The 24,871-nt window shown below is 37.9% G+C and overlaps 2 long non-coding RNA genes across 2 annotated transcripts in view; both read left to right on the top strand.

Annotated features, from left to right (window-relative positions):
- The first annotated feature begins 7,873 nt into the window (after positions 1-7,873).
- Positions 7,874-24,871, top strand: part of LOC127162460 (uncharacterized) — a 37,500-nt gene continuing 20,502 nt past the window's right edge. Inside the window, exon 1 of the long non-coding RNA XR_007827355.1 lies at positions 7,874-7,972. This is a non-coding gene — a long non-coding RNA (uncharacterized LOC127162460). The remainder of the gene's footprint in view (positions 7,973-24,871) is intronic.
- On the top strand, positions 11,125-11,769 carry LOC127162459 (uncharacterized). The gene is made up of 4 exons (XR_007827354.1): positions 11,125-11,174; positions 11,261-11,335; positions 11,448-11,537; positions 11,639-11,769. It is a non-coding gene; the product is annotated as an uncharacterized LOC127162459 (long non-coding RNA).

Here is a 24,871-nt window from a genome sequence, read left to right as displayed (position 1 = left end):
ATACTGGAAAATAACTCACATCCAGGCTTTTTTGGCACTGTTCCTCTTCCCAGTGAAGTCGGAATCAAGCTCCATACAAAATTTAACTAAGTTTTCGGTCTCCTCTTCAGTCCCTGTAAGAAACAATTTTACACTACAGTGAAGCAGTTCGAAATGTTAATGTGTTGCATATTAATCCCTGCAGGCATAAACTACAAATACTCAACACATTAAAAAGAATTAACTACAGGCCTAAATTAAAATCATTCTCTATTCCCCATTTATCAATATAAGAGGCATTAATTAAACAATTAAAAACAATTAAAAGCAAGCCAGTAAAATCAAGAAACGTAATAAACATAATTAAAACTGTGTTGAAAAGTACACATTATACATCGAAATTAAAAGCACTGTCAAAAAATCACCCACAGTCATGCTTAATACTCACATTTATGTGTGTTAGAATTTTCTGCCATGGTTAGCACTTGGAGCAGATGTGAAGGGGGAGGAGAATTTATACGTGCGTCACGTTAAGTCGATAAAAGACTTCCGCATAGGATACACCTGTGTATCCTCGCTGATCGCTCCTCATGAAGCCTCCTCCCTCCTCGATCCTCGCCTCCTCGCGGTGCAATTAGAGAATTGAGATGTCCTTCAAGATGGCTGAGCTCGATCGGTTTCCGGGTCATAGGATGGAGGACAGAGGACCGAGGAGATGAGGAGGGATATTGAGAAGCACCCAATGTCTTCCATACCTTCATCTAAAAATGGAATCATCACAATTCCAACTGAACTTAGAGAATTGCTATTACGCCTCGACATTGTATGGTCTGATATGTTTGAGACAGGAGACTTTAACCCTGAAGAAGCTAGGAAGCGTGAGGCTGACTTTCTTAAAGGAGCCCCACTAACGTGGATTCATTTAGTGGAGGAAGAAAACTCAATGTTCAAGAGAGACGACTTTAATGATTTAATACAGTTAATTAAGAGAAAAAATAATAAACCTTGTGTCATCACTGATGTTTCCTTACAGTACCAGTCTGGCAGTGGAGGCTTAACTCTCGCCATGCAGGTGCTTTGGCATTTCAGGAAAAATCTCAGATGTGCCAGAGTCATCAATTCAGATCTAGACACCAAAGAGCTGTCAAAACAAGCGGTGGACCTTTTTCTGCTGTCTAATGAAGAACACGCAAAACAAAATCGGAAAACTGGGTAACACTTTATTTTGATAGTCCACTTTAGACATTCTACTAACAGTAAGCAACTTGCAACTGCATCTCAACTAGTTATTAGAGTATTAGTAGACTGTCTGCTTAATATCTTCTAACACTCTTCTAAAATTTGTCAACTTATTCTACTAACCCTAAACCTAACCTAACAGTATGTTCTGAGAGTTAGTAGACACGTAGTTGCAAATTAATAAGAATTAGTTGACATATAGTTGCAAAGTTACTTATAGTCAGTAGAATGTCTAAAGTGGACTATCAAAATAAAGTGTAACCGAAAACTGTGCTGCTGTTACTGGACACCAAGGAAAAAATAAACGATCTACCTACCAAGAATTTTCTCTGGGAAGACCTGATTGATGAAATCCATAAGAGGCGCATCAATACTGAGACTCCAGCTGTGATCATTTTGAACTGCATCCCTACAGACTTCACTCTGACCGACACAATGATTCTTCCTCCAAAACTCTCTGAAGGGGAAATGAAAAAAATCAAGTAAAAACTTCTGCAACAGATCCGACTACAGAGAAAGGGCCATTGGAAAGTCATGACCATAAATCTGTTTCATCACAAAGACAGCGGCGGATCAGCACTAGCTAGGGAGGTACTGTCAGAATTGAGAGAAGAGTTCACATGTGAAACCAAGACAGAACCATTCAAAACAAATATCACAGAAAATAAAGATGAGTTTGTGAGAGAGACTCTGGAAGATGAACTGTTCAGAGTATATAAAACACACAAAAACACTGTGCTTCACCTGCTGGATCACGAACATGACAAGCCTCTACGCTACTTAATAAAAAAGTCTGCAGTCAAAGCTTCAACGTGCTGATCAAACTGACCATCCAGCATTCATCATTATTAAAGCTGTCAGCAAAAGTGCCGTTCGAGCAAAAGACGATGTGAAACTTAAATTGGAGCTCTTACCAGAGGAGGAGGAGAGGTTTGCTCAGAAAAAGGATGAGATTGAAAATAAACACAATGGAATGTCACTGAAATGTCATGCATTTAACATAATGCACAGAGGTTTCAAGAAAGAGGATGCTGAGACACACAGAAGAAATGAAGAAACATGTTCAAAAGGACAGAAAGTCCAGCAGCACAAGACTTCTCAGTTTTTTGGCTTTGATAAACTCATATGTCCCAGGTTCACACCGGTCAAAGCTTTTCTGTGAGGAATTCATGGATCAGACTGAGCAGCCGACCGATGAGGGAAACCCCACACTGGAAACAATAATGAAGCCGTTCATGGATCTCATAGTCATTTCCTCAGAAGAAGATCAGAAAGCCAACTACATACGCTTGGCACATCCAATGATTGCTCATGCCTGTCTAAAAATGCTCACTGAGCACAAAGTGACAAGATTTGACATCGCTCAGGACTTCTTGAACAGCTTGGTGAATGGAAAGGAGAGTAATTCTGGACAGATTTGCAAGAGCATGTTGGTCACAAGACTTGAGCATCTTTTTAAAAAGGAAAAGTTTTCCAAATTAATCCTTGACATCATGGATGAAAGTGAAAATACTGTTGAACAATGTATTTGTTTGTTGAAGTTGGCTTCAGATTTGTTCTTCACAGACCCTTTTTATCCTCAAACACTTGCACGTTTGTATTACATTGAGGTAAAAGAGGGCAACAAATATGAGGAGGCAAGAAAATGGGCAGAAGAGGCCATTAAACGAGATCCCAAAAATTCACATATCAGGGATACTTTGGAACAAGTTCACAAAACTCACCTGCTGAATGAAACTAAAAAGCCATCCTCAGATATTAACGTACGTTTGGCCATTGCACGGTCTGCCATTAAAGCGTTTAAAGAAGAAGAGGAAGCTGCTGAAGACGAGGCAGAAGACAACACTAAATTCAATAACAGGGGTCTCTTTGGGTTCCTCCAGGTTTGCAAGATCATACATCCAAAAACGTCTCTGAACAGGACGCCTCTTGAACACACTGAACAGGAGTACAGTAAGTTCATCAGTAGTCTCAGAGGTGATGTTGAGACAAAATATGATTTCTTTGAATGGTACCTGGCATTCTCAAGACAAAGCTTTGAAAAAGAGGACCCAGACTACATTCATACAGAGGTTGAAAAGTGCTACGTGCAGTATTTTAAAATGAACAAGCATGCTGATAAAATTATCCTGGATAAGAAAAAAAAAAAGTATTCTGGAGAACGTCCCAGGTTATGTATGTAACCACGGTTCCCCGAGGGAACGAGACGCTGGGTCCGAAAACGCTAGGGGAACACCTCTAGCGTGACCACGCTCTGAAACACGTGTGCATACAGTCCAATGGAGAAGTGAGACATCATAGGCGGAGTAACGTAGAGACCAGGAAGCTTAAAAGCATGTGCGCTGCATGCAGCCAGCAGCTTCTAAATAGAGAAGCAAGCGCTGCAGGGATGCCAGAAATATGGCTCGAGACGCAGCATCTCATTCCCTCTGGGAACCATGGTTACATACGTAACCTTGGACGCTCCCCTTCAGGAACTCGAGCTGCGTCCGAAAACGCTAGGGGAACATTATGCCCACGCTGCCAGACTTTCAAATCCCTGCCTAGTGTCTATCACTGAGCACAGCTAGTACGAGAGAAAAAAGGAGCCCAGAGTGGCATAAATGAGACCGAAAATCTCATGAAAGTGAGTGGCATGGATCAACCTGCAGCGTTGAAATGTCAGAGAGAGTACTCCTGACGAGAAGGCCATACTTCGAGAGGAGTGAACCTTGACCCCCAAATAGAGGGGGGGGGGACAGAGGACTCAAAGTTATGGAATAGCAACCAAATCACCACACAGCAAAGCTACACCTGGTCAGAGGCCTCAGCCTCAGCACACCGTGGAGGAAACCTGTAACCAGGGAGTTCCTACCCACTGAGGAGCCACCCAGAAGGGCGTGGCAGGCCGAAATAGCCGCCACATAGACCTTTAGGATGGAGTGGGCTAACCCTGCAGAGAACCGATCCTGCAGAAACTCCAGCACTGTACCAACTGGGCAGTTAACTGGGTCCTGCTGGCGGTGTCCGCACCATGAAGTGAAGAGTCTCCACTTCAGGGCGTATAGTTTCCTATAGTAGAGGGAGTTCTGGATTGGAAGATGGTCTCAACAACCTCGGTTGAGAGACCAGAAGCTATGAGGTGTGCCCCATCAGGGGCCACATCCACAACTTCAGGCGAGGGTGGAGGATGGTCTCCCCCCTGCCTGGGAGAGGAGATCCCTCCTGACGGGAATCTCCCATGAAGAGCCATCGAGAAGGGAAATCAGGTCTGAGAACCATGCTCGGGCTGGCCAGTACGGGGCTACTAAAAGAAGACGGAACCCATCCCGGCGCACTCTCTCCAGAACTCCCGGGAGCAGAGCGATCGGGGGAAAGGCGTACAGATGAAGCCTCGGCCATGTCTGTACTATGGCATCCAGCCCCAGTGGAGCTGGATGAGTCAAAGAGTACCAGTGGGTACATTGTGCATTCTCCTGAGTCGTGAAGGGGTCCACCTGAGCCTGGCCAAACACTCTCCAAATCTGCTCCACCACCTCAGGGTGAAGCATCCATTCCCCGGGCCTCGGCCCCTGCCTCGACAGGATGTCTGCTCCCATATTGAGATGCCCAGGAACACGAACTGCTCTCAGCGAGTGGAGTTTGTCCTGGGACCACACAAGGATCTGGTGCGCCAGCTTGTATAAGGGGCGCAAACACAGACCTCCCTGGTGGTTGATGTAATAGACCACCGCTGTGTTGTCGGTGCGAACCAACACATGGTGGCCTATTAGGTCCGGGAGAAAGTGTTTCAATGCACGAAACACGGCCAGCATCTCCAGGCAGTTGATGTGCCAAGTGAGATGGCAATCGCTCCACAGACCGCGGGCGGGGTGGCCACTCATGACCACTCCCCAACCGGTGAGGGACGCGTCCATCGCTAGCATTACGCGGCGACAAGGAGCTCCCAGCACCAGGCCCTGAGACAAGAACCAAGGTCTCCTCCACATGTCCAAGGCACGTAGGCATTGCAGCGTGACCTTGATCATGCAAAGCAGGTTTCCCCTCGGGGAGACCCCCTTGGTCTTGAGACACCACTGCAGGGGTCTCATGTACAGCAGGCCAAAAGGTATCATGTTGGACACAGCTGCCATCAGACCCAGCAGTTATGAAACTGCTTCACAGTGAGTGCCTACTTTCACTCTCTTGACTGCCGCGAGGATGACTCGATCCAAGCAGGAAAAAGACATGCCTGCATCGTGGTCGATCCCACACCACACCTAGATAAGTGGTTCTCTGTAATGCAGAAAGCACACTTTTCTCTGTGTTCAGTCACAACCCCAGTTCTTTCATATAGGTGAGGACGGCATCTCGAAGCCGAACCGCCCATGCTCAGAATGAGCTAATACCGACAAAATGTCAATAAGGTTCAGTATGCAGATGCCCTGGCAGCCACAGCTAAGCCACAGCAGCATCCACACACTTAGCGAAAGTACAGGGTGAGAGTGCAGTAAATTTAATTCCTCAGAATTAAATGACAATGGGAAAGAGCTAAACATTCAAAATGCACGTTGTTTGTTTTTTTTGTTTTTAATAAACACAGTTATGAATGAACACAGCCCGCCCCCTCAAGGGCGGACTGTACATGCTCAGCTCCTGAACAAACCACAAATAAATTGCTTAAATCCCCCTTCCTGTTATTTATTTATTTATTTTTTAGAAGCGAGCGCAGGTAGAAACGAGCGATCTAATATGCAGTCACCTCATATGCGGACAGCATCAATCTCCTTGGAGAAAGATGCGCAGCAAGAGCGTGGGCTGTCAACTCCCTCAAGAGCTGACGCAGCCCCCTTCGCCGCGAGCTCTCACTCAAAGGGGGAAGGACCGTAGTGCGGGCTTCCGAACCCAGAGAGAGAGCGCTAGATCTAGGAAGAAAGCTTTGTAGGACATAGTGACACTCTCAAATAAAAGCTGTGCAAACTAGCACAAAAAACAGAGTGACACACACACACAGAGCGCTTGCTGAAAGACAGAAGCTGCTGGCTGCATGCACCGCATGTGCCTTTAAGCTTGTGACGTCTCGCTTCTCCATTGGACTGTATGCACACGTGTTTCAGAGCATGGTCACGCTGGAGGCGTTCCCCTAGTGTTTTTGGGTGCAGCTTGAGTTCCTGAAGGGGAACTACTTCATATCTTGAAATCAGACATCAGTGTGCTTGACTAATATAAAAGCAAATGTAAGGATCCATCCACTGGCCCAAACGCGGAGTCCAGTTGTCTGGTTGAAGGTTTAATGCATGTTCGGTCTTTTCACAGCGCTTCTGCAAAGTCCACTTAGTTTATCAAGGTTTACTTTCAATTTTAATCTAGCTCCATGTTTAATCTGACTCCAATTTCATACGATCGTAAATTTAGGCGGGTTCTCTAATTTAAACTAATCACAAATACAGATTGTGTCTTAATTTGGATATTTGATTATTCTGGATCAGACTACACTTTAATCTACTAGAAATAATGATTTCAGAAGAGATCCGATTGAATCAAATATAACAATTTATTTGTCAGGTAAAAATGTATCATGCCAATTACATAGTTTAACAATGAGAATCCAATTTAGAATTAAATTCAGTTCCAATTAAAATAAATACATAACATCAATTATGCAAAGACAAATCTAAGAGTGAGAGATGCATACCTGACCGCATAGAGATACACAGCAGCATGTGAGAGATTTGGAGGCAAAACTCCAGAGACTCTCACACACAGTGTGGGGTTCTTCTGAATACAGAATCCCCCCGTAATGCTTTGTCACTTCGCTTATATACCAGACCAAAACAAACAAATCTTCCAATCAGGTGTAAAAACATAAAGACCTTTTGGTTCGTCAGGAGATCTCGTGACCCTGGGTCACACCTGCCTGGAGATTCTCACCCGACCCTAAGGGGAAAACACACCCCTCTGCAGCAAAACACAATTCTACAAAAGTGTTCAGTCTTTCTCATAATATAAGTGACTTCTGTGAAATTGAGACCATTTTACCAATCGCACTAAGACCTTTAGAATGATACCAAACATGAAAGGGAAAACTTCAACATATTCACAAAATGTAACACATGTAGTATATGGACATTCTTAGTGACTTTCAGTGGAACCCTTTGGGGGAAAAGTGTGAGATGCAGGAGGGGAGAGGAGAGGGAGGAAGGAGGTTGTAAATGAGCAATAGAGGTGGTGTTGTTTGCCCTCTTTGAAGATCTCTTCTCCAGATTAGTTTTATTGTTTTGTTGCATGGCATCTGTTTTTGTCGGGGTTCCTGGACTTTGAATTCATGAGGAAATAATTTCACATCTTACACAAAATTAAAAAAACCACAGTTTGACAGTGAAAGTCAAACTGTTCTTTACATTCTTGCCAACATCATCTGTAGTGATTCTGGTGAGCAGTTTGAAAAAATCAAAGAGTTTCAGGCCAGGTTACAGAAACTTTGGGAGAAATGCAAGACAGAAGACCAGAGTTTTATCTCCTGATTCTTTTGCTCTTTTGGCCTGATGATGTGCAGCCAGCAATCACAAATCTTCCCAACCTTGAACAGTGTCTCAGAAAAATGCGTCATTCATACAAGAGCAAGTATCAGAAATACCTCCGTGGTCGCTACCTGCTGCCTCTGTTCTTCTTGGCAAAACAAAAAGGTTTGCAGAGACTGATTTATACGTCGAAACTAAGTCAAACTGATCTGGAGCGCCTCACGGAAGGGGATGGAAGTGAAGAAATCAAAGATCTTCAGCGTATCAATGGTCAGGTCAGAGATCACAAAGTGTTTGCCATTACAGGACAGAAACAGATTCAGGTCACCCCTCACGATCCGGCCAGTGTGTGCAAACAAGGCCAGGTGTCTTTCTACCTTGGCTTCAATATCAGAGAACCTGTTGCCTACAACATCAGATATAAGGACAGTAAGTTACATTCTATTGTACTTCATAATTCTGCAGACTCATTCTGAGCACAATTCTTATATGCCAATCTTTTATCAGTATGCAGTTTGATTGTTTTTAAAGTATGCATCAACTGTATTTTTACCCACAGTGATAGATTTTTCCCCTTTCCTTTGCAGCTTTTGAAGATTATTATGTGAAGAAGGCCAACGAGAGAATAAAACAAACAAACAAACAAACAAAACAAACAAAACAAAACAAAAAAAAACCCTAAATGATCTTCTTCTACTTTGCTTGTGATTAATTTAATTCTTTAAAATGGGCTATCCCTTAGAATAATAAGGGATAATATAATTTATAATTAATTTAAGCTTTATTTCCCAGTATGCTTTGCATAGGATTTTAAGGGGGAGAGAAACCTGTTGAAACTAAGTATAGTTTTTTGTGTAAGATGTGAAAAGAAGGAGACATGATAATGTTTAATGTGCAGTTGTGTTGGGATTTAGAACAGTTTTAATTACACTGGGTTACCAATGTGGTGAAGAGTAGAGCATTTACTTAGGTTGTAAATGAGTACAAAGCAAAATCGGCTGACTTTCAATTCAGAAACGGACTTGTTCTTGTAGAAACCTGTTTTGCCAGGCTACTTTGAAAATACAAGTTTAAAAAGACATGAGGATACAGAGCAGATCTTTGTAAAAATTGAAATAAGTTGTGATTTTTTTACTGAGATCTTTTGTGTCAAATTGGATTTAATCAATAAAGTCACTTATAATAATAAGACATTTTAGGCTGTTTTCACACAAATAAAATAATTATCAACAAAATACATCTTTTCAATATAGAGAAAATACAAACACTGCATGTGAAATGGCATGTAGATGTATTTACCTACTGTTTAATGCAGGACATGAATGCATTTAACCTGCAGTTACAAATGCATGAAAAATGTTGTAATACTTTAATCCTAAAACGTTGAATGCTGATATTTACAATCATTAAAAAAAAATGAAAAGGTAATTTAAATGTGGAATTACAACCGCCAGTAGGTGTCAGTAAGTCACAGTTAATAATGAGTCATTGAAAATGAGTCAATAAAAGTGAGTCATTGCGACTGAACCAAATCATTTAAATGGTTGATTCATTCAGGAACAAAACACCGTCATGTTGTTTAGAGACGCAAACAGTGCAGTGGCTGTGTTTGGAATGATTTTTTGTTGGGGAAATAGACCAAAAATAGACAATAGGGTGTCTAAAACGTAAGTATCTTACTATTAACTTCTAGTTTATAAAATGGTTGTATAAAATCAGTATCATATTTGTGATGCAAACAAATATGATTTTTTTTTTTTGCAAAAAAAAAAAAAAAAAAAAAGGGACTCTTCGTGTCATATTTATTAACTATATGACATGATATAAATATACATTTTCTGCCCCCATATCCTGAATTTTGGGAAAATGCATTTTATTAGACTGAATCGCGCAGTGAAAGAACGCACTCTAAATGAGCACAGTCAGTCTAGCACTCATAACTCCTCTTATAATCAATGAAGCGGTCCATACACTGTATGATAAATTAATCTCTTGCTTACATAGTTCGTACATCTTCACTTTGTTGCTTATGAGGGAATTCACGAGTTCAATCTGAACAAAATTCCGGGTTTCAGCTGACTATTCTGAACGCCTGGCCACTGCATTTTAGACTCAACAGACCCGTGTGTGATTGGTTATAATGAGCAACGCTGTAAAAACGCGTAAAAATAAAATATGATTTAAAGTGAGCAGGTCTAAATTTAATTTAATTAATATTTTCTAATTTTATTTGTATTATCTTATTATTTTAGTGGGTAGAATAAGTACATTTTAGATTAATTAAATTAAATTTAAGTCCCATATCCTCGCGAGTTGCGACTCATCAACATCTGACAGAGAGGACTCTCCCCACCCAGCACCAGACGTCATTTGGACGTCGTTTTTTTGGGCTAAATCAAGTCGGCCCGTCATGGACTTCTTTAGCCCAAAAATCGACGTTGAAAATTGGTCTTTGTTTGGTCCTTCTAATTTTGGTCCAAATTGGTTAAACATCCGGGACATTTGCTCGTGTGCGCGCCTCACCCATTTGAACTATTTTTTTACAGACGCCATTTTCTTTCCTCGCGATGCGGACGGGAAACAACAAAATAGAGTGTCTAATCTTATGCAGACGTGTTTTGTAATATCATATCGTTTTATAGCGATATTAATGTGCTGTAAGTCACTAAACTTTTCTCAAAGACATTTTTTCCACTCACGATGCGAAACAGACGACAGCGCTGTGCAATTAATGTGACCCCTCAACTTTTTCTTGGAGAGATAACATTACCTTTCACTCATGATGCGGAGCAGACAGGGAAGTTGGTTTTATCAAGGAAAACACAGAAAGTAAGTGTTTTACCTTATTTACATTATGTATAATAATAATTTATGACCACATTAATATGTTGTGTGCACATAAACGTTTCTCACAGTGATGTTTATGTGTTGTGATCTCCTGAACTTTTTCTCAGAGAGATATTTTCTTTCAATCACGATGCGGAGCAGACGGGAAAGTTGGTTTTATCAAGGAAAATGCCAAAAGTAAGTGTTTTACTTCGTTTACATTATGTGTAATATTACTTTATGATGATATTAATATGCTGTGTGCACCTAAACAAATTTTAATAGATCTGAATTGCTGTGCAGTGCTGAGGTGGAGGTCGCTTTTAACAGGGAAACACTAAAGTAAGTGTTTTACTTCATTTGCATTATGTATTTTATAAGATAATATTACTTGATGATATTCATATGATGTGTGCCCTAAATGATCAAATTTTTTTCTCACAGATATTAATAGCTATGCAGTGCTGACGTGGAGGTCGCTTTCAACAGGGAAACACTTGAAGTAAATGTTTTATCTCATTTAAAATTTGTTTTATAACGTCATATGGATTTATAGTGATATTAATGTGCTGTGCTCTCCTGAACTTTTTCTCAGAGAGATATTTTCTTTCAATCACAATGTGGAGCAGATGGGAAAGGAAAATGCCAAAAGTAAGTGTTTTACTTTGTTTACATTATATGTACTATTACTTCATGATGATATTAATATGCTGTGTGCACCTAAACATTTCTCATAGATCTGAATTGCTTGGAGGTTGCTTTTAAAAGGGAAACACTAGAAGTGTTTTATCTCATTTAAAATATGTATTTAAGTAAGTGTTTTACTTCATTTACATTATGTATTTTATAAGATAATATTACTTTATGATGACATTTATACATTCTGTGTGACATCTGCTTGCTTTAATGGGTGCAAACATTCAGGTCTGGAGCTGAAGGAGTTACCATGGAAATGGGCCGGAAACTCAACAAGCAGCAAAACGCGTCTCCCACTGTTGTTTTCACAAATTTCAGGTAAGTTTAGTCTCTAATATTACACAAATAGTACATACATGTGTTCCTGACACTTTTTTTTCATGTAAATGACACACTTCTGTTGAATATTTACTTTATAGAAATGGTTTATTGTCTTCAGAAAAAGTCTGTTAGCATCTGAACTGTAATGCTAACTATAAGAGGTAAGTTAGGTTAACTATTGACTTGAGCTCTTGTTTATGAAAATCTGGGCTTTTAATGTCATCTTAATTAACGTTACTTGCGGTTTTGCTTTTTTTATAAAGGTTTTGAAGGCAATTTGTTATTGGATGAAAGGAAGTAAGCTAATTTATTTAACCTAGAAGTATGCAATGTACGGTTAATCAGATACAAAATTAACATGGAGCGTGAAAATGAGCTGAAAGTACTTTAAACACGTTTTGACCTTTCATGGTAAACAAATATTGGTTCCTCTTGTCCTGTGACTTTATCAGTTTCAGAAAAAAACTTCTACGACAGAGGAAAAGTTCCTGATTTCTGAAGGGAGCTGCTGACAGAGATATAAAAACCCAGGTGATCTGAGAAAGCTTATTAAATAACTTTATATGTATCTTTCATAATATATTTAGCCTATATCACCATGCTGCTGTAATTTTCTTTTCCAAAATTATATATATCTATATACTTTTATGTTTGTTTGCTTGTTAGATATTTTAAAAGGACTTTAATATACAAACATAAGTAACACTGTGTATGAGCATTAAATAAGTAAACCTAAAAATGTAAATTATGTTATTAAATTGTATTTTTTTTTTTTTTTGTATATTCTATATATTTATTTTTTTCTTTTCTGCATTTTACCTTTGCTATAGTTTACTTCTAATAAACCTGACATCGTATAATAAATATCGTGTGCCCTGCGACAGATGTTTATGTTCCTTCCTAGAATCTTTCTTGCTAATGACCGTGCACCAGAGTTGAGCGTATCTCCTGTCGAAGAACATCTCTAGACATTATGAACCATATGACTAGTAAGTAATATCTTAAACACACACTACCATTCAAAAGTTTAAGGGTCAGGTTTGTCATGTATTTGAAATAAGTCTTTTATGGCAACAACTGCTGCATTTATTTGATTAAAATACAGTAAAACAGTAATATTGTGAAATTACCATTTTTAAATAACTATTTTCTATTTCAATATGTTTTAAAAAGTGATCTAACCTAAATTTGCAGCATCATTATGCTTGAACTGTGTCTACACTGGACGGGAGCGGCGCAACAAAATACAGTAGAACCCATTATAATCATTGATGCTGTCTACACTGGATGCGGTGAGGGGTGACACGACAAATCCACTACAGTAAACTTCTACCGCATTCTATTGATGACGTGCTCACACACAGTTCAAACGATTTGCAGTGGTCACTTTGTTGTGTCCAGTGTAGACACGGTGTTATCTTCAGTGTCACATGATCCTTCAGAACTTATGCTGAAATTCAGCTTTGCGAAAACAGAAAACAGCTATTTTAAATTGTAATAATAAACATTACTGTTTTTTTTATTTATGATCAAATAAATGTAGTTTTCTTGGTGAAAATAAGAGACTTATTTCAAAAACATAAACAAAACTGACCACAAATGTTAATAACACAAGGGATACAAATATTAGTCCATTTATTCTAATAAAGTGCAAGAAGCTCTTAAAAATATTAACATTAACAGATTTTTTTTTTTTTTTTTTTTTTTTTTTTTACCTTTAGTGTTTTGTATTGTATACCAAGAATGCAATGCACAATAACGTAGATTGTCTGTCTATGCTGGATGCAAACCAAAGTGACCATTGAAAATCATTTGAACTTTTTGTCAGTACATGGTAAATAGAACGCAGCATCAGTTTGCTGTCAGGGATTTGTAGTGTTACGCTGTGCCTCATCCAGTGTAGACAGCATCACTGATTATAATAGGTTCTATCGTATTGTGTCGTATGTTGTATGCATTTTGCTCACTGTGTTAAAACTGGTATGATGCCGTTCATAACTAATAGAACTTTTCTATTTCAGAAACTGAAAATCATCAATAAAACACAAGGTAATGATAACTTATTTTAAGAATATATACAAGAATAAATAAAAATGCATCTGTGACTTCATATTGCTTCTTATTTTTCAGTGGATTGATAGCTCCAACACCAATTAAGCAGACCTGAGCAGCTGATTAAGGATCACCAGAAACTCTGCAGAACGTCAGTACCAAGTCCTCAAAAACCAGGACTGGAAACCAGAGTTGTCTCTCGAGGTCCACTTACATGCGTTTTGCTCCAACCTTGTCCAGTGCATCTGAACAAACTAATCAAGGTCTTCAGTTTAACTTTAAAGTTACCTAAACTATGGGTGTGTATCTCTCAGGTCCCTTGATCATTAGTCAGTGGTTAAAGGAAAACTACACTTTCAGAACAACAATTTACAAATAATCTACTCACACCCTTGTCATCCAAGATGTTTATGTCTTTCTGACTTATGACTGATATGGTGCCCCGATTTTGAACTTCCAAAATGCAGTTTAAATGCGGCTTCAAACAATCACAAATGCGTTTATAAATGTTACATCCTGAGGATGTATAATATTAATATTAATGACTAAGGTGTGTTTTCCCTGCCCATTTTGGGTGTGGTGGTGTTTCCCTGTGTGTGCTCTCTGTCTCCCCCTCTCTCTCTCACTCTCTCTCTGCTTGCTTGGCAGTTGTAGATTAGCCACAGGTGGTGCTCATCAGAGGCACAAAGACAAAAGAGCAAAGAAGCAATGTGGAGTGAGGTTCACTTCTCCCCTGCTCCAGACCTGTGTTGACTCTTTCTCTTTAGGTAGATTGTGGTGTATTCTCTTGAAAAGTTAACTGTTGAACTGTAACTTTAGAGTTTTAATTGAAATCTGGTTGACCAGTAGTGTTGTGTATACTGCACACAGTGTGTATAACTTTAATTTAATATTTATTTGTTAAAGTATTAGAAGGTATTGTAATTTTGTACTTGATGTTTATCCCTGTGTTTTTGGTTAGTGAGGGAGTTGAGGAAAGCCTTTGTTGTTTATTTCTTTTCTTTTACCCATTGTTAGATCAGGTCCCCATGCCAGACATTTAGGATCCAGCCCCGGACACCAGATCCCGTCAGAAAATATCAGTCTTTCGGTAACAGGACAACTAGTTACCCCAACCCCACTAACAAGCAGGTTTCTGTCAGTTATGAAGTTGACCGATGAAAGCCAGAAAAGAGCAGAAGCAGGAGACGAAGTGATGATGGTAAAAAAGGTATAACAGAATTTATTGAACCATTTTAGTTGCGTAGGTTTCAATGTTCAGACTTTGTCTGGGGAGTACAGCTCAAAGAACAATGATATATCAAACGGATTCAACATCCCATAAACCTTGAATTTCCATAAACATCCCCGTTATCTATTTCTTAGACCAAACAATTCATGAAACCCCACAATCATGGAACTGAACAATAATGAAAATGCAATTTTTTCTGTAGCTCTTTTTACGCTTTAGTTTATTTGTTACTCCTGCCCTAACCCTAGACTGGGGATTGGGACGTAACAGTAAATGATCCCAGCCAAGGAAGAAGGGTCTTATCTAGTGAAACGATTGGTTATTTTAATAAAACAATTTATATACTTTTTAATCTCCAACGCTCCTCCTGTCTCACTCTGCCTGAACTGTTTTTGTTCCGGTTCATGTCAGTTAGTGAATGTCGAAAAACTCCCATCTCATGTTCTCCCTCAACTTCAAAATCGTCCTATATCACTGTTTTACCTTTTTTGTTAAGGGTGTTTGATCTTTGCATGTTCACTTTGCAAACACTGTGTCTGTTCTTCTGCAGTGATGTAGGATGATTCTGAAATTATTTTTCAAGTTTAGGGAGAAAATACGATTAGAGTTTTTCGACATACACTAACTGTCTTGAGTCAGAATACACGGAGTTCAGGGAGAGAAAGGCAAGACAAGCGTTTGAGATCAAAAAGTATTTTAAATTGTATTCTTTTAATGAAAATAGCTGATTGGTTTGCTAGATAAGACCCTTCTTCCTCGGCTGGAATCATTTAAAACCGCATTTGTGATCGTTTGAAGCCGCATTTAAACTGCATTATGGAAGTTCAAATTCGAATTTAAAACACAAACATATTTTAGCATAAACATAGATCACTAGACCAGTAATGTCTAATCTAGCAAACATTACAATTTATTTATGGCTGAAATCTTGCACATTCATGCAACAAAGTATTTATCATAATGCACTGTAAAAGGCATTAAAAGAGATATTCATTTTAATGCTGTGTGTAAATATCTGTAGTGATGCTGTACAGTGAGGATGGAAGTCACCAGTGTGTGTAGTGAGCCACTGTCATTATCAATGTCTGAGTTTGTGAACAATATATCAGTTCACAACCTAGCAAACTATTAAAGTGATTGAGACGCACCCTCTGTATGACAGTGGACTTTGAGGGCCGGAGTTGAGAACCTTAATTTTATGAAGTGATGTGAATGGTTTATATGCACAAAAAACATTGCATTTTCATTCATGCTTGGAAAAAAAAATAAAAAATCTTATGGTGCTTTTTGTAAAAATGCATTGGAGATACCTAATGTATGAATAAAGATGTGATTTTGTTGATGTTGCTGTTTTTTGCATGCACAAGGCATCTGTTAAAAATATCTTTATTTGCACAAAAGTTTCTTATTGGTTTGGAGTGACATGAGAGTAAGTAATTAATGGCAAAATTAGCATTTTTGGGGGTGAAATATGTTCTAATGTGGTTAGAATTGGTCATTGTTCTGTTTTATAAACATTTTCAGTATTTCAAAGATTATTGTTTTGAAAAATCAGTTTCAAATAAATACTGCTCCTTTGAAAGTTGTATTTGAAGAATACTGAAAATATGTTTTCCACAAAAAATATTGGGCAGCACAACTGTTTTCCACATTAATGATAATGTTTCTTGAGCAGCAAATCATATTAAAAATGTTTTCTGAAGGGTCATGTGACACTGAATACTGGAGTAATTATAATGAAAATGTAGTTCATGTGAATAAATTACCTTTCACAATGTATTCATATAGAAAACATATAGTTATATTTTATAATTGTACTGTTTTTACGGTGTGTTTAATCAAATGCAGGCTTAATTTGTGAGCAGGAAAGTGTTTTTTACTTGAAAGATGTATTTAATGTGTCAAATGTTTTAATGCTCTTGTGAGTTGTCTTATTTTGAATATGAGTATTATATATATAATCATGAATTTACGGTTGAAATTCGGCCTGAAAAAGACGTCTTTTTAACTTTCACTTTACAACCACATTTAGACGTAATTTGGACGTCTTTTTATAGACGTCTTTTCGTTTTTCACCTTTCAACCAAATTTTCACATTGTTTAGATGTCTGTCATTGTTTTTGCTGGGTGGGATAACTTTGGACCACTCAGCAGCAGTCCAGTCCTTTTTGTCTTTAGCCCAGGCGAGACGCTTCCTAGGGCTGGGCGATATGGCTGAAAACTGTATCACGATATCAGTGTTTCATATCGATCGGTATCGATAATTATTGATATTTTTTATGACCCATTTAAAATAAGGACCAGGAGAAGAAAATATTACATTTAAACATTTTTATTTTAAACTTAACCTTCCTCTGATTATAATCCGCTCAGTTATTAAGACAGAAATGTCTAACCGACAGCCGACGCTTGTTAACCGTTAACCGACAAGATTTTTTAAAATTAGAATTTAATTATTTTAGAAAGGATAAGTGTCTGTGACTCGTTAAAATACCAACATTTGTTTACCGGGATTAATTTTACATGCGCAAAAAGCAGCAAACAACAGAACATGAGGATTCACATGGACACGTTGCACCACCTGCAGCGCCTCTGCGAATGGAGAAAAACATTATAAAGCTAGGCTATATTTATATATAATGAATGAATAGGCCTACACGGTAAATATTTTTACTTAAACAAACAAACAAAAAAAGTGCAACAAGTAGCTAGCATGTAGAGTTTTGGTACATTTTTGTGCTGCGCGAAAGGAAGACGGCTGAAAACGGCATCCTATTTTTCTTTATTTTACAAACAGCAAACCGTTTACAGTTTCGATTATCTGTAAAGAGTTGTTTCCCCTGTTAGAAGGAAAAAAATAAAGTGATTGCGCCGGCGCCGCACGCGCATACACAATCAGCCAAACATATGGGGAAAAAAATAATAATAATCACACTGCTTAATCGTTATCAACGTACTGCCGTGATATTATTCCAAACATTTTTTTTTAATGTGGATATTGTAATGCGAGAAGTACAAAACCAGGTTTACATAATAAATAATATTTTAGCATTCAAATACATCTTGAATACAGAGACATTGGATTTGTGTCGTGTGAGAGACCCAATGTTAGTTTCAGTTTCGCTTTACCCTAAATGGTTTCGTTTTTTCTTGTCCCCTAGCTTCTTATATTTTTCATTTTTGTTCTTTTTCTAAATACTGTTAAATTGAAATTATTTTTGTGGAGTGAGGGGAACTAAAATAGCCTAGCCTATGTTTATAGTGTACTGTAAATATTTCGCGACCTGGTGTCTTTCTGAATGTAATAATAAAACTACTTACGACTTAACGTTATAGGCCTACGCGATTTATCTTTTTTCTCTCAAAAAATGCAATTTCATTTTACTTTAACCATCCAAAAAACGTTTTAAAATATTTTTATAAATAACTGAAAAAAAGACCTTTTAAACCGTTTAACTGATTGTATTAATCGGTCAAAATTCTTGGTGAGCGCGGCTAAGGTGGTACATCAAGTTCGTGGTATTACCAGTCTTGGCGGGGACGACGGTCTTGCATAATTTGCAGACGACATTGGTCTGACTGCGGTCAGACTTATAATATCCAAAAAACTGCCATACTGGCGAGCTGACTTTTCCTCTTTTATTTAAAATTTCCTCGCTCGCTGCGGCACTCATTTTCTGCTTATGAAGAGGAATCCAGCAGACCAGCACGAGACAACGATATGGCGCAACGAAAGTTGATACTGTTACATGATTGGCTGTTAGCGTGTCACTCCCTACGTTGCTAGGTTACCAGAGAGCGAGTGCCTTTGTTAATGCAACCAAACTTGCTTCGCAACCTCTGTTTTCTTCCGACACAGAAGAATAAAAAATATCGAACGTTTTATCCAACACATTTTTTATTGATATCGATCACGTGTTTATCGCGATACATATCGTTATCGTTTTATCGCCCAGCCCTACTTCTGACGCTGTCTGTTGTTCAAGAGTGGCTTGACACAAGGAATGCGACAGCTGAAACCCACGTCTTGCATACGTCTGTGCGTAGTGATTGTTGAAGCACTGACTCTAGCTGCAGTCCACTCTTTGTGAATCTCTCCCACATTTTTGAATGGGTTTTGTTTCACAATTCTCTCCAGGGTGCAGTTATCCATATTGCTTGTACACTTTTTTTCTACCACATCTTTTCCTTCCCTTCACCTCTCTATTAATGTGCTTGGACACAGAGCTCTGTGAACAACCAGCCTCTTTTGCAATGACCTTTTGTGTCTTGCTCTCCTTGTGCAAGGTGTTAAATCAGCAGTCTTCCCCATGATTGTGTAGCCTACAGAACTAGACTGAGAGACCATTTAAAGGCCTTTGCAGGTGTTTTGAGTTAATTAGCTGATTAGAGTGTGGCACCAGGTGTCTTCAATACTGAACATTTCAGGGGATTTTGGTTTCGTTCAAATGATTTACCTTTAAATACTTAAACTGTAAAAGCATAGGCTGGTTGGCTGGTTTTAGCTGGTCAGCAGCAGGCTGGTTTTAGAGGGGTTTTGGCCAGCTCTCTTTGGGAGACCAGCTAAAAACAGCTACGACCAGCCAACTAGCCTATGCTGGTTTTAGCTGTTTTTTTTTTTTTTTTTTTTTTTTTTCAGCAGGGAAATGACTGTGAATTTAATGGTAATGGTAATGGATTTTTTTTTTTTTTTTTAACAGTGTACATGGTGTTTACTTCATTTAATCAGGTTATTTAAGTCTAGGTTTTTATCTTATTGTCTAGGTTTGTTAATCAAGATCACATTTAAAAGAAGCACTGATATATCTTTGCACTAAATCCAGTTTTGGAATGCAAGTGAAATTCACACTTGACAGAGATATGTTGTACAGTTTCAGTCTTTCTCACAGGCTTTTGTTATTTTTTTAAATTGTATAATTGATCACTTAAGATTTTGACATGTCTGGATATACAGTATCTATAGTCCTGGGTTGCATTATTAGGTGTAAAATTTGTGTAAATCATAGTCACAGCAGATTAGAAAAAAAACAAAAACAAAAAAAAAAACAGTTCCACCTATTTTTCCACCCATACCCATTCATCACAAAAAAAAAAAAGAATCTATAACATTAGTGCCACCGTCCTCAATACTCTTTACTATGTTGGCTTTTCCGATGTTGTGTCATCTGTCCTTCCAGATAAAGCTGAAATTGCTCTTATTAATTGAGTTATTTTGTCTGTTTCTAATGATGACGTAGGGTAAATATCTTGATAAGCTTTCCATCTTACTAAGCCCTCCTGAATATTGTCATACCCTTAGCCAAAAATTCAATGATTTTACATTTGTCAATATTTCTACAAGCATTTTCTTTTTCCTTTATTTCTTTATTCCTGCTGGTGAGCGTATGTTTGTATTATTTACCAAATAGTTGGCGTCTGTTATAACCTTAATGTTACAGAGTGTGCTGATTGATCAGAAAGGCAAGAATTTCATACTTATTAATGTTCAAGATGACACCTTAGATTCCTTAGAGATCTGATTCTTTATTTGGGTCTTTACACGTTCCCTTCTTTTCAGCATTTATTTATTTATTTATTTATTTTATTTGAGTATTCATTAAGGTATGAATTAAAGAAGATAGTTTGAGAACTTTGAGACAGTTTTACTAAGATCTCAGATGAGAGTTACTGCTCAAAATGCCACCTCAGCTGAAGTCATCAAACCTGAACACTGGAATGCAGTGAATCGTGTCTTTGCATGCACTTGCCTTTGCAATGTCCTGCATTTGCATGCATGTGAATGCAAATCAATGAAATGAAAAGTGTAGTGTGACCGGCTCTTTACTGCTACAGCACTGGCACATCGATTGCAAACAAAGTGCCAATTGTGGAGAATTGTGCTACAGCAGTGCTCACGTATTAGCCTGTAATTCAACTGAGTTTACCAACAGGCTGACCGTTAATGTGCAAGCATTCAGTGGCTGTAACTTCATTTAATAGCAGAGAGTGAAACATATAGGTTTATATAGCCCTGGAATGAGTCATCAAGTTCTGCCCCCTTTATGTCAAACCGGTTACACCTAAAGATATGTGTATATGTGTCAAAAAAGAGCAAAAAGATCAACAGATAAAACTCTGGGCTCCTGTCTTGCATTTCTTTCAGCCAAAGTTTCTGTAACCTGGCCTGAAACTATTTTATTATTATTATTATTATTTTTTTTTTTTTTTTTAAACTGCTCAAACTTTTCAAACCGTCCTGTGGTCCCCACAATGTAAAAAAAAAAAAAAAAAAGATTAAAAATAGTAAATGATGTTTATCTGAAAGTGTAATGATGCAAACATGTTTTCTGTGAGGGCTAGGTTTAGGGTTAGGGTTGGGTTAGGGGATAGACAATATTGTTTTGTCAGTATAAAAACTATAGAAGTCTATGGAAAGTCCCAACAATTGACAAAAACAAACGTGTGTGTGTGTAATAAAGTGAAGGAATCACAATGAGTAAATATCTTATCTTATCTGCACATTTATTAACACAAGTAGTATGCACTGACATATGCTATATATGATTTTTTTATTATTATTATTATTTTTTTTTTTACAGAATATTAGTAGTATTAATAAAATATTACATGCTCTTCATCAAATTTAATTAACTAAACACACAGACTAAACATAAAAAGCAGAGAAATACGTAATGTATTTACTGTAAATGGGTGGATGTCGTTTAGGGAGGGTTTTCTTTGAAACACTGCTCACCTGAATGAAGTTCATTTCTCTGAAAATGAAAGTTAGAACACAAGGGACCATTCACCTAATGAAACACTAAGGAGTTAAGGAAGGGTTTATGGTAACCGGTGTACTGTACACACAATAAAATGAAAACTGTGTGAAATGTAATCACTGTACAATGAATAAATAAATAAATAAATAAATAAAATGTGAAAAGTTATTAACCCTCCATGGTACCGTGTTGCATCCAGCAACATAGCCTATTTCAGTTGTTTTTAATAAAATAAGACACGTTTAATAGATAAATGCAATCTCAGAGTGGGAGAACTCAAATACTAATAAATGAAAATGCAAAAAAGTTGTCACAAGACCCACAGGGGTCCATTTTAGATGGGTATCTTTTACGTACGCAAGCGTCAAGTTGGATATGAAGGGCCAAATTACTCAAAATTAAATAATTAAATAAATGTTGAAATATATAAATAAATCGTTAAATGCATCATTTAATTACTGAAAGCATAAATACATTTATAAATATTTATTTATTTAAATATGTATGTATTTATTTAAACATTTATTTATTTATTTATTTATTTATTTATTTAAATATGTGTTTATTTATTTCTGCGTTTATTTATTGCCTCCACATTTCATTTTGAGGTTTGCAGTTGTCGGCACGTCACTCAACAATCGTGGGCGTCACCTTTCCAGCTTGATTACTTTGGTCTTTCTAGTTCAGGCGCCTTTTTCATGTTTTTCGCATCACAAACTATAGCTGATCGAGGATGGTACAGTAAAAGATCTGTCGTTGACTCTTGCAGATGAAGTGACATGACATCTGACGCACGATTATTAGCACACGCCACAATGCTCAGTGACACAACCGCTGACACTGAATCAGCAGAGAGTGACTGACACTGACACTCTTACTGAACCCCAGCAAACATTTGTATGAGGGGCATATCGTGCCAGTTTTAAGGCTAAGCAGGCTAAGGATAAGGCGCAGTCTACCCTCACGTCGCCGTCAGACCGTGTCAAATTTTGAATGGGATTAGGCTCATTTGAGATGCGCCTCGCCTGAAATGTAGGTGAGAGTAGGGGCTGCATTGAGGGGAGGAGTGAAATAAGTGCAGTCAAGACGGACAGTTCTGACCTCGAGAAGTAGAACAGATACCTACGAGATCAAAGGCAGATATCGCGTTATCACACTCACCTGCTGTGTTGCTGATAAACATGATATAATTTCAGCTCTGTTGTTTTTATATGATGCAAAAATGACAGAACATAAAATAAATATGATGAACATAACACTCAAAGTGCTTGCTATTTAATACCGTACGAAAGGCGTATTTATCATCCATTTTTACTTTAATACAAAAATTAAGTAGTGTATTTTAGATTTTTATAGAAATATGACAACAATCACATATCTCACGCAGAGATCACACTGGCATAGAGTTTGGGAATATTCATGCATAATTTAAACACATAACCACATGATATTAGATTAAAAAATAAAACGGTTTAGAAAAGAACGGCAACATCACGGTTGTCTGAACCAATAAGCTTTAAGCTGTGTCGTCATCCAGTCGTTTCCCATCGTGCTTTTGGTCAGCGCAGCAGGTGGAGAGCTACTGCGCCCGACTGCTCAATCCGACACAGCCGCCTCGCCATCGTGAGAGTTTTTTGGCACACGTCAGCATGACATCAGAGCAAGGCGGACTAACTCGGACACATTTCTAACCGGCATGCATCTTGCGGTGATCACCGGTGATCGATTCTGCGCAGAATTTGCTCATCTCAAACAAGCCTATTGATAGGGAGGGCAGACGATAGACCCGCGACGACCTTACGGCGACGTCACTGTAGAACCAATCCTAGGCAGCGACATGACGGCGGCGTGCGTGACGAATTTACATTTAAATAAAAAAACGACGTGTGATAGGTATGTCTGAGCTATGTACATCGCAATTCATGACGCCTAATACATACATCATCGCATTTCATGACGTCTGATATATATGTGGTCTTCTATGTACGTTGCATTTCATGACGCCTCATACACACGTCGTTTCTGCCACCTTAAAACGCATTTAAAAGTTTCCATTAGTAGATGTAGGCTATTTGCTATAGGCTATTGATTTTACAGTAATTAGATAACTTGGCAACAGTGCATAAGAATTCTAAATTTGTTCCATGCATTATGAGTGTGCGTGTGTCTTTGTGTGTATTGGCTGTGTTACGTCCTCCTTAGAGGAATTGAGGAGGCATAACAAAGAGAAATAAAATTTAAATTATAAAAGCGGTGAATAAAAGGAGAACACACTTCAATCCTCATCCCTGGAGTGAAGACTCAGAACAGTTCTTTAAAAAGAAAAGATAGCTGGTATCCAGTATACTGTAATTTTATATTTCTTTTTATATATTTATAATTCTATATTTCCCACTCCGTGAGAACCTAAAACTCCAAAAGTTTATGTGTTGCATTTAAGTACAAAGGTGGTCTTCAATAAGTCTTGTAATTTTTTATTTTCCAGAGAAGAAAGAAAAAGAAATATGTGCTTGGGACAACATAAACATCTGTATCCCTTTAACCCCCTGGTACTGTTCTGTTCAACAGAGTTGAGTTTGTGGCAGAACCATTTATGGTTCTTGTATGTCTTTATGGGAATGTCTATTTGCACTAACTCCACCCACCAACGTGTGAATGGGCTAGTCATGATTACAAATACACTCAGCATGACTTATCAATTTCAATGGCACAGAGAGTAAATTGCGTGTCGTACACATTCTGACGCTATCGACTCAAGTTCGAATCTGCCTTTGGCAAACTTTTTTTCTCCCTTGTTAAATTTCAGATCACATCAGAAAAGCATTTTTTTTTTTCGATAAAATGAAGGAAATAATCAAAAAGTTGAAAATAAAACTGGGTAGGGTTAGGGTAGGTGTATGCAGGGATTTATTGTCCTAATAAGGTGTCAACCATGGCATCTATTTAATAATCTGAATTAAAGTTGCATACTGTTTTAGAATGTACTTAAATACTGAGGTGCAGATAATTGCAATAAGTGGTATAAATAGCAAAAAATCCTATTTTAACAGTTTAAAGAGCCTCTATTGCTATTTGCACTTAGTGCATATAGCCACTGCCTTATTTTATTCTATGCTTGGTAATTTATTTTCCTCAATAACTTGCATTTGGGAATGTGGACAAAACTTGTGCTGTTGAAATCATTGATCGCGGAACGTATCAAAAGATCAATCTTTAGTCTACATTTTAATATTAAAAACAATATTAATAGTATAGTTATTAGTTAAAAATGTTTTATTTAACTTTATAAA

The sequence above is a fragment of the Labeo rohita genome, unplaced genomic scaffold (genome assembly GCF_022985175.1).
Source record: "Labeo rohita strain BAU-BD-2019 unplaced genomic scaffold, IGBB_LRoh.1.0 scaffold_94, whole genome shotgun sequence".
Classification (NCBI taxonomy): Eukaryota; Metazoa; Chordata; class Actinopteri; order Cypriniformes; family Cyprinidae; genus Labeo; species Labeo rohita.
The sequence above is the reverse complement of the archived record's forward strand: the minus strand, read 5'-3'. Positions and strand labels throughout refer to the sequence as shown.